At 41.5% G+C, this 11,674-nt stretch overlaps 1 pseudogene; it reads left to right on the forward strand.

Annotated features, from left to right (window-relative positions):
• The first annotated feature begins 817 nt into the window (after positions 1-817).
• Positions 818-1,549, forward strand: LOC109378328 (high mobility group protein B1 pseudogene; annotated as a pseudogene).
• Positions 1,550-11,674: the final 10,125 nt, after the last annotated feature.

An 11,674-nucleotide genomic window follows, 5' to 3' on the forward strand; every position in this document is an offset into this window, starting at 1 on the left:
TGTGTATACCCATACATACACTCTATACAACAGACCCACTTCAGAGTAAAAGACATACATGGACTGAAATGAAAGTAAAGGAATGGATAAAGGTATTTCATACAAATGGAAATGAAAAAATAAAAGGCTGTGGCAGCAACACTTATATGAGACAAAATTGACTATAAAACAAGAGCTGTAACAAGGGACAAAGAAGGACCTTCCACAATGATAAAGGAATCAATCCAACATGCGGCTATAACTCATAATAAATATCTACACATACAACATAAAAGGACCTAAATATATAAAGCAAATGTTGACTGAAATAAAGAGATAAATAGTAATACAATCACAGTAGGGGACTGTAACGCCTTATTGGCAACAATGGATAGGTCATCCAGAAGTACATCAACAAGAAAACAGTGGCCTTAAATGATACACTAGACCAGTTGGGTAGAATTGATATTTCTAGAGCATTTCACCCCAAAGCAGCACATGTGCACATGGAACCTTTTCAAGTGCATGTGGAACCTTTTCCAAGATAGACCACACGTTAGGCCACAAAACAAGTCTCAATAAATTTAAGAAGATTGAAATCATATCAAGTTTCTTCTCTGATCATAATGATATGATGCTAGAGTCAACTGCATGGGAAAAAAATGAAAAAGACAAAAACACAGGGAGGCTAAATACCATGCTACTAAATAATGGATGGGTCAACAATGAGATCAAGGAAGAAATCAAAAGATACCTTGAGACAAATGAAAATAAAAACACAATGACCCAAAATCTATGGGACACAGCAAAAACAGACCTAGGAGAGAAATTCATACCAATGCAGGCCTACCTCAAGAAACAAGAAAAAGGCAGCCATTGCAGTACATAGAGCTCCACAGGCACAGCGCCGGGGCAAGTATGAGTGGCTCTGTGCTCGCTGAGGAAAAATAATTAAACTTGGGCAAAGGAGATGCTAAGAGGCTGAGAGGCAAAATGTCATCATATGCATTCTTTGTACAAACTTGCCAGGAGGAGCACAAGGAGAAGCACCTACATGCTTCAGTCAACTTCTCAGAGTTTTCTAAAAAGTGCTCAGAGAGGTGAAAGACCATGTCTGCCAAAGAAAAGGGAAATTTGAAGACATGGCAAAAGTGGACAAGACCCGTTATGAAAGAGAAATGAAAACTTATATCCCTCCTAATGGGGAAACAAAAAAGAGCTCAAGGATCCCAATACACCCGACAGGCCTCCTTCAGCCTTTTTCTTGTTTTGTTCTGAGCATCCCCCAAAAATCAAAGGATAGCATCAAGGCCTATCCATTGGTGATGTTGTAAAGAAGCTGGGAGAGATGTGGAATAACCCTGCTGCACGTGACAAGCAGCCTTGTGTAAAGAAGGCTGCTAAGCTGAAGGGAAAATATGAAAAGAATATTGCTATATATCGAGCTAAAGGAAAGCCTAGTGTAGCAAAAAAGGAAGTTGTCAAGGCTGAAAAGAGCAAGAAAAAGAAGGAAGAGGAGGAAGACCGAGGATGAGAAGGTGGAGGAACATGAAGATGTAGAAGATGATAAGTTGGTTCTAGTGCAGTTTTTTTCTTGTCTACAAAGCATTTAGCACCCTTGTACACAACTCACTCTTTTTAAAGAAAAATAAAATTGAAATGTAATTCTGTGTAAGATTTGTTTTCAAACTGTACAGTGTCTTTTTTTTTTTTGGTATAGTTAACACACTACCAAATGTGTTTTTAGATAGCTGTGTCCTGGTGGTGGTATTTTCCATAGCCACTAACCTTGCCTGATACAGTATGGGGGTTGTAAATTGGCATGGAAATTTAAAACCAGTCCTTGTTGGTGCACAGCACAAATTATTTATATATGGAGATGGTAGTTTTTTCATCTTCAGTTGTCTCTGATGCAACTTATACAAAATAATTTTTCTGTTTACTGAATACCACTCTATAATTACAAAAAAATTTTGCAGCTGTTGTGTTGACATTCTGAATGCTTCTAAATACATACAATTTATTTATTAAAAAAAAAGAAACAAGAAAAATCTCATATGAACAATCTAACCTTACACTTAAAGAAGTAGAAAAAGAAAAGCAAACAAAGCCAAAAGGGAAACATAATAAAGATCAGAGCAGAAATAAGTGAAATAAAGTATAAAAAATACAACTATTAACGAAACCAAGAGCTTGTTCTTTGCAAAGATACACAAAATTGATAAACCTTTAACTGCATACATCAAGAAAAAAAGAGGGAAGACCTAAATAAATAAAATGAGAAGTGAAAGAGGAGAAATGACAACTGACACCACAGAAATACAAAGGATTATAAGAAAATGTTATGAACAATTATATGCCAACAAATTGGGCAATCTGGAAAATATGGACAAATTTCTAGAAACATACAATGTTCCAAGACTGAATCAAGAAGAAACAGAAAATATAAACCAATCAATTACTACTAACAAAATCAAATCAGTATTCAAAAAACTCCCAACAAACAAAAGTCCTGGACCAGATGGCTTCACAGGTAAATTTTACCAAACATTCAAAGAAGAATTAACATCATTCCTTCTCAAAATATTCCAAAAAATTCAAGAGAATGGAAAGCTCCCAAGCTTATTTTATAAGGACACCATTACCCTGATTACAAAACCAGACAAAGACATTACAAACCAAAAAAAATCACAGGCTGATATCCATGATGGACATAGATGTAAAAATCCTCAACAAAATATTAGCAAACTGAATTCAGCAATACATTAAAATGACCATGCATCATGATCAAGAAAGATTTGTTCTGAGATGTAAGTTTGGTTCAATATCTGCAAATCAATTAATGTAATACACCACACAAACAAAATAAAAGATAAAAATCATATGATCATATCAATAGATGCAGAAAAAACACTTGACAAAATCCAGCATCCAGTTATGAAAAAAAACCCCAAAAAACTCTCAGCAAAGTGGGAATAGAAGGAACGTATCACAACATAACAAAGGCCATATACAACAAACTTATAGCTAACATCATGCTCAACAGGGAAAAATTAAAACTGTTTTCCTTATATCAGGAACAAGACAAAGATGCCCATTTTTACCATTTTTAATCAGCATAGTGTTGGAAGTTCTAGCCACAGCAATCAGACCAAAAATAAGAAATAAATAAAAGGCATTCAGATTAGAAAGGAAGAAGTAAAACTATCATTATTTGCAGATGACATGATGCTATATATAGAAAGCCAAAAAGATCCACCAAAAAGTTTTATCAATTCTAAATTTTATCAATTTAGAAATTTATCAATAAATTTATCAAATTTATCAAAAATGTATCAATATCTAATAGAATTGATAAATGAATTCAGTATGGAGCAGGATACAAAATTAATATTCAGAAATTGGTTGCATTTTTATACAACAATAATGAACTATTAGAAAGAGAAATTAAGAAAACAATCCCATTTATAATTGCATCAAAAATATAAAATACATAGGAATAAATTTAACCAAGAAGATAAAAGACCTGTTCTTGGAAATCTATAAGACATTGAAGAAAAAAATGGAAGAAGATACAAATAAATGGAATCATATACCATGCTCATGGATAGGAACTATTAACATCATTAAAATGTCCATACAACCCAAAGAGATCTAAAGATTCAATGCAATCCATATAAAAATACCAATGACATCTTTCACAGAAGTAGAACAAATAATCTATAGGATCTATATGGAACCTCAAAAGACCCTGAATAGCCAAAGCAATCCTGAGAAAAGAACAAAGCTGGAAGTATCGCACTACTTGATCAAACTATACAACAAGGCTATAGTAATCAAAACAGCATAGTACTGGCATTAAAACAGACACATAGATCAATGGAACAGAATAGAAAGCCTAGAATTAAACCCACGCCTATGTCATTTAATCTATGACAAAGAAGGCAAGACTATACAATGGGGTAAGATAGTCTATTCAATAACTGGTGCTGGGAAAACTGGAAAGATACATGCAAAAGAAAAGGAAACTGGACCTCATGATTACATTACATACAAGAATAAACTCAAAATGGATTAAAGACTTAAATGTAAGACCTGAAACCATGAAACTCCTAGAAGAAACCAGAGGCAGTATATTCTCTGACATTGCTCTTAGTAATATTGTTTCTGATCCATCTCCTCAGACAAGTGAAACAAAAGGAAAAATAACCAGATCGGACTACATCCAACTAAAATGTTTTTGCACAACAAAGGAAACCACCAACAAAATGAAAAGACAGCCTAGTTTATGGGAGAAGATACTTGCCAATGATACATCTTATAAGGGGTTAATATCCAAAATTCATAAAGAACTCATACAACTCAACATAAAAAAACCAATCAATGCAATTAAAAAATGGGCAGAAGACCCAAATAAACATTTCTTCAAAGAGGACATACATATGGCCAATAGACATATGAAGATGCTTAACATCACTAATCAACAGAGAAATGCAAATTAAAACCACAATGAGATGTCACATCACATCTTTCAGAATGGTGATCATCAAGCAATCAACAAACAAGTTTTGAGGAGGATGTGGAGAAAAGGAAACCCTCGTACATTGTTGGTGGGATTGTACATTGGTACAGCCATGGTGGAAAACAGTACGGAGGTTCCTCAAAAAATGAAAAATAGAACTACTTTATGACTCAGAAATTCTACTTCTGGGTATTTATCTGAAGAAACGCAAAACACTAATTCAAAAAGATATATGTACCCCTATGTTCACTGCAGCACTATTTACAATAGCCAAGATATGGAAGCAACCCAAGTACGCATGAATAGATGATTGGATAAAGAAGATGTATATACATATGATGGAATATTGCTTGGACACAAAAAACAATGAAAATTTACATTTGTGACAATATAGATGGACATTAGAGGGTATTATGCTAAGTAAAGTAAGTCCGACTGAGAAAGACAAAAATTATACCATATGATTTTACTTACATGTGGAATCTCAAGGACAATATAAACAAACAAAACAGAAAGAGACTCATAGATACAGAAAACAAACTGATGGTTGCCAGAGAAGAGAGGAATTTGGGGGAAATTAAGAAATATAAATAGGTAGTTACAAAATAACCAGGAGGATATAAAGTACAGCATAGGGAATATAGTCAATAATGTAACCACTATGTAGAGTGCCAGGTGGGTACTAGACTAATCAGGGGATCACGGCATAAATTACATAAATATCTAACCACTATGCTATACACCTGAAAATAATATAAAATAGTATTAAATGCCAACTGTAACTGAAAAAATAATAATAAAAGGAAAGATCTTGATTGTCTTGGTGTAGAATTAACCCCTGGTCGTTTGCAGATCATAAAAGAATATACAAGGCTCTACAAGAGTATTCAGAGAAAAGATTTATTGAAAGTTAAAGAGGAAGAAAGAGAGAGCGAGTTCTGTTTGGAACTGGCAGAAGTTTTGCAGGGCAGTCTAAGAGGGAGAGCTGCGGAGACAGAGGGGTGTGAGAGAGATACTGGCAGGAGTTGTGCCAGGGCAGAGTCCTATGGGGGACAGTTGCCCCCATGAGAAGGAGTTCTGGGGTTTTATACTTTTCTAGGCAGGATGTAGGGTGTTTGTCAGCCTGTAGAGGGGCTGCTGTTACAATTGTCTTCTCCTGGGAACTGTTCTGTTCCCACATATGATGGATGTAAGGTGCTTGTCAGCTTGCAGGTGCAGTGCTAGCCACAGGAGTCAGACCCAAACGGTTAATGTTTAGCTTGTTCCTGTTAGCCCACAAGCTCGCTCATGTTACCTCTTTGCCAGTCCCATCCTGCCAGCTCACAAGCCCACTCCCATTAACTCTTTACTTGTCTCATCAATGATCAAAGAGGGCAAAATTTAAGTAATAATATACTGGGTTGTTGGAAAAGTCATGACGCATTTTTTCTGTGTTTTTCGTTGCAAAAATGCCTCATGACTTTTCCAACAATCCAATAAATGGAGCCACTTTAAAATGGAGCCAGAGCTGCCATCCCCAAAGAACTTCCTTGCATGTCTTATGCCTCAAACCTTTGGGATGTTAAATGAGCAAAATAACCTTTGTACTGGGCCTAAAGCAACCTTGTGTTCCAAAGAACTATTTGCAAAGATAATCAGAACACAGATTTTATGACTATTGGACTGATGGCTACCTGACTGGAAATTACAAACTTTCTTTAGAATAAACACCACTATGTTTGTCTGTACCAACAGAAATGTCTTCCTTCGATGGATGGAATTGTTCCCCTTCACGTTTTCCATAAATACTCCTTGCCTTTGTCTCCTAATCAGAGCACTATTTGGGTTTCTGCCTGAATCAGTGCTTTCTGAATAGCCATTCTTTTTTTAAAAATATCAAATAAATGCTTGCTGACTCTTACTTTAAAAGGTGTTTTATATTTAGGTTAACATATCAATCAGTAGACTTGGAGACAAGGGACTCCCCCAGTCCTTTAAGATTTTTTTGTTTGTCTGTTTTGGTGGTGGTGGTGGTGGGTCTTTCAGTGCCCCCTTCCTGAAATAAAGGCACATGTGCAGATGACACCAGCTTAGGACCTTGACTCTCCATTTATACAGTGAGGAGGTGGGTGGAAGTAAGGGCTGATGTCCAGAGTAGCAGCCACAGGTATCTTCAGGGTTTATTGATAGGTGTTTTTTTTGCTAGAGTTTGGAAATTTTGTTCTCAGGAGGAGAAAGCCTTTGAAGAGGTGAGAAATATTCAGGCTGGGTCTGGGGAGAGGCAAAGGATGAGGAAACAGAAAAAAAGCACAGTGAGGCTGTGCAGGAGGTGAAGAGAGTCCAGGAGGAGAGGGGCCTGGCCTGATGGCAGCAGGTCTGGAGCCCAGAGCCTCGCTGCCCAGAGTCCTGCAGCCCGTGAGGAACGGGGAGTGGCAGGACCTTCTATTGGCAAGAAAAGTCACTATAGAACTTGAGGTTTTTGTTTTGTTTTGTTTTAGTATTTTATTAGATGAATTTGGTATATTAGCACTTATTTTGGTAAATAAAGACCTATTTTTTAAAGGATAAATATTACAGTCTTCTTCCAGTTTATCTCATCACTAGTTCCCTGGAGGAGGGAGGGGGCGAGGCACCAAACATTCTTGAAACTTCTTCAGATCAGAAAGTCAGTCTCATTCTTTAGACTTGCTGTAAAAGCCTTTGACCTTTCCCAATGGCAAATCAGTGCTCAAAGAACAGGATTGGCCCTGACTTTGTTTATGACCCAAGGACACTGTGGCAACTCCGGTTTCAAACTTGGTTTGAGTATGAATGTGACAGAGTCTCCTGTGCCCCCACTAGATCTTGCATTTTTTATTATAGCCTACACATTAAATGTTTGTTACATATCTGTCTTCTTCATTACAAACATTTCTTTCAAAAGCATTTTTAAAAAGATTCAATGCTTTCAAAATGTAAGGGATTATCTATTTTTTATTGTTAGTTTCAGGTGTACATAACAATGCAATAGTTATCCTTTTCACCCTCACAAAGTAACAACCCCCCTCCCCCNGAGGGGCTCTTCCTGTGACTTCACTGCTGTCCACCCTCCTCCTCCCTCTCACTTCTCCCTGCCCCTCCAGTGTCAGCTCTCATTTTCTCATGTGCCCTTGTCCCTTCACCAGACTCTCTCCTGCCTCCTCCCCTGCCATCTCATGGGCCCCCTGGGTCCTCTGCCCTCCCTGCCCCCTGCTGTCCCCTCCTCTCTACAGTCCTCTGACCATTGCTACTGTGTCCTCCCCTCCTCCTCTCCACCGTAAGTCCCTCCTCCTCCTCTCATGGGCCTTGGCATGCAAGGAGCCTTCCCCTGCATGGCTCCTACCTACCCCAGATTTCACTAACCCACATTTTCTGGGGGTGCTTTTTGCCCAGTGGGCCTCCCCTCCGTCACCAACCCCCTCACACCCTCACCAAAGACAGGCCTGGTGCTGACCGTATTTGGGCTTTGGCAACAGTGCACAGCCCCTGTGCCCAGCCCTGTCCCCAGTCCTGGCTCCCCATCCCCCACCTCCCTCCAGTGCAGCTGCCTGCCCTGGGGTCCTCACCAAGTCCTCACAGCTCACATCCCCCTCCCGTGGAACCCTTGCAGTCGCCACCCCACCTCACAGAGCACCCCTCCTCTCCTAACCCTCGTTCTCCCAGGGTCACCCCTGCACTAAGCTCATTCAACCCCTGCCCCCCAATCCCAGGCCCTCAGCACTAGTCTCCCCTGGTGCCTCTTGTTCTTCCCACCTCACCACCCCTCGCAGACCTGCAGACTGCTCTTGGTCCAGCTATGTTTTGGTCTTCACCCCTCCCCCACTGCATTGGTTCCTGGACCCGGTGGGCTGTCACACCTACACCATGGATCCAAAATCCTTGTTTATGCCACTCGGTTAGCTCTGGCCTTTGCCTGCAGCAGGCAGGCCTTCTCCCAGCACCTCGCCTCCTGGGCTGGATGTCTAACCCTAACCCCTGTGGAGGTATGACACCCCCACACACTCCAAACCCCTCCCACCATTTCCATCCTTCCCCAAGGTGTGAGCTTGGAAATCTAACTTCTATTTTCTCTTGCCACCCCCTCTTTTCTAACTGTAAACTACTCTTGGACACACTGCACTGACTCCTTGAGACCCCTGCCACCTGCCTCTCCCAGGGGACACTGGCAGGTCCCCACATGTCTCCACCAGGGCCTCACCATGCCTCTTCCTCTCTGGGCCCAGGCCCACACCTTCACCTCCCCAGGGGTAATGGCCCAATCTAAACTGCCTTAGAAACACAACCCAGCCCCTCATGGCACCTGCCTCACTGCCACATCCTCCTTTGTCCCCACCTGTCCATGAGGAGCTGTCACCACAGGTAGCAGCCCCTTGTGGTCCCTCTCACCTTCCCGCCTTTGCACCCCAGCAGCCCTGACAATGGGTCCCTCTGATCCTGACTGGCCAATGCCCCTCCCTCCCTCCTGGCAGGACCCCCCTTACACACATACTCATCAGGGCTTGCTTTCTTCTCCCCTGCCCCCCACAGGCTAGCCTCTCCCCTTGACCTCCTGCCTGTATTAGGGAGCCTGTGTCCTGGCACCTGTCCTACCTGTTTGCCCATCTCCACCCCCCCTTCTCCCATTCCTCATTTCCCCCTCCTTCCTTTCCCCTTTCCNCTACGCCGTCGCCTGCGACTCACAGCAGCCCAGCTCCAGGTTGAGCTGTTGTTCAGCATCTTAGCTGTGGAGGGCAGTGTCCCTGGCCCTCATATGTGGGATCCGAACCAGGGCCCTCTGGCATCCCAAGACAGTTCTTAACCATCGCGCCACTTGGCCAGCCCTATAATTTATTTTTTATAATTAGTTTCAGGTGTACAAAGCAACATAATACATTTGAACCCCTCATAAAGTGATAACCTACCCCCCAATCTACAACCTCTCTGACATCTTATATAGCTGTTACAATACTATCGACTATCATCCCTATGTTGTACTCCATATCCCATGACTATATATACCTATATATTTAGTTATAGTTGACATTCAATATTATTCTCCTTTGGCTTCAGGTGTATAGTGCATTGGTCAGGCATCCACATAGCCTATGATGTGATCATTTTGCTAAGTCCAGTGCCCATCTGGCACCTGACACGGTCTTTACAACATTGTTGATTATATTCCCCATACCATATTAACTACCAATTTGTATTTCTTAATACCTTCACCTTTTCCACCGTGCCCCCGACTCCATTCCCATCTATCACCCTGATAGGCCTGTTACCTGTCTGCACCATACCTACTTATTACAATATTATTGACTATATTCCTTATGCTATACCCTACATCCCCATGACTACTGTATAACAACCAATTTGTACTTTTTAATCCCTTCCCCTTTCACCCATCCTTAATCCCCCTCCCATCTTAAAGAAGTCCCTCTAAGATTCCTTGTAATATTGTTTGGTGGTGATGAACTCCTTCAGCTTTTTCTTGTCTGGGAAGCTCCTGTCTTTCAATTCTAAATGACAGCCTTGCTGGGTAGAGCAATATTGGTTGTATGTTGTTGCTTTACATCACTTGGAATATTTCCTGCCACTTCCTTCTGGTCTGCAAAGTTTCTGTTGAGAAATCAGCTGACAGTCTTATGGAGGCTTCCTTGTAGGTAACTAACTGTTCTTCTCTTGCTGCTTTTAAGATTCTCTCTTTGTCTTTAATCTTTGGCATTTTAATTATTATCTGTCTTGGTGTTGGCCTCTTTGGGTTTATCTTGTTTGGGACTCTCTGCACTTTCTGGGTTTTATTTCCTTCACCAGGTTAGGGAACTTTTCTGTCATTATGTCTTCAAATAGGTTTTCAATTCCTTGCTCTCTTTCTTCTCCTTCTGGTACCCCTATAATGAGAATGTTGGTATGCTTGATACTTTTCCAGAGGCCCCTTAAATTCTCTTCACTTTTTGGATTCTTTTTTCTTTTTGCTGTTCTGGTTCGGTGTTTTCTGCTACCTTATCTTCTATATCGCTGGCTGAATCCTCTGCTTCATCTAATCTACTGGTGATTCCTTGTAATATAGTCTTCATTTCCATTATTGTATCCTTTATTTCTGACTGGCTCTTTTTCATGGTTTCCATCTCCATTTTTATGCTTCCTGTCTCTCTGGTGACATTCTCCCTGAGATCACTGAGCATTCTTATAACCACTGTTTGGAACTCTGCAGCTGATAGATTGCTTATCTCCATTTTGCTTAGTTCTATTTTTGGAGTTTTGCACTGTTCTTTTATTTGGAACATGTTTCTATGTCTCCCCATTTTAGCTGCCTCGTTGTGTTTGTTTCTATGTATTAGGTAAGGCTGCTATATCATCCTATCTTAGTAAAGTGGCCTTATGTAGCAGGTGTGCTGTGGGGTTCAGTGGCACAGTCTTTCTGGTCACCTGAGCCACGCACTCCAGGTGTGTCCCTTGTGTGGGCTGTGTGTGTCCTCCTCTTGTAGTTGAGCCTTGGTTGATAATTGCGCATCAGTGGGAGACACTTGCCCTTGGGTTTACTGGTTGTGAGGACCAGCCTTGACTACAGTGGAAGAGTTGTTGTGCAGGGGCTGACGCTACAGAGCAGGATCTGCCTCAGCAGGACTCTGGTGCCCACACAATCTACTTATTGGGTGTGTCATACTTGGAGGAAGCTGGGTAATGCTCCAGCTCATTTTGAAGCTGGCCTCTTGGGGCACCAACGCCAGGAACACTTTGGAGGAAATCCGCTGTAGGTTAAGTTCAGCCACAGCCCATGCCCCACCCAGGGCCACCCAGCAAGAGCCAGAAAGAAATCCACAGATGGCTGCTGCCCATGATGTACTTGGAAGCACCTTGAGAGGCCAAGCCATGAACGAAGGCTGGCTGCCTCTAGTGCCAGTTAGGGCTGCTCAGCTAGATGTGCAGGACACACTCAAGCCAGGTGCTGCTTGTCTGGATACCGTGAATCTTTCAGAGACCCTAGGAAAGTCTGCAGCTTGAATCAAGGCAGGCAGTCTGCAGGGAAAAGCCACTGAAATCAGCCTGGGTGTGCCCCAAAATTGGGCGAGGCCAGGTCTCTAATCGCCAGGGCGTGGGGAACTAATGGCAGAGACTCAGCTATGGGGGCTGCCTGTGTCCACATGTGGGGTAGGGGGAGAACTCAGCAAGGAAACAATGGCCTTCGTCAGCTCC

The sequence above is a fragment of the Hipposideros armiger genome, unplaced genomic scaffold (genome assembly GCF_001890085.2).
Source record: "Hipposideros armiger isolate ML-2016 unplaced genomic scaffold, ASM189008v1 scaffold_1879, whole genome shotgun sequence".
NCBI lineage: Eukaryota > Metazoa > Chordata > Mammalia > Chiroptera > Hipposideridae > Hipposideros > Hipposideros armiger.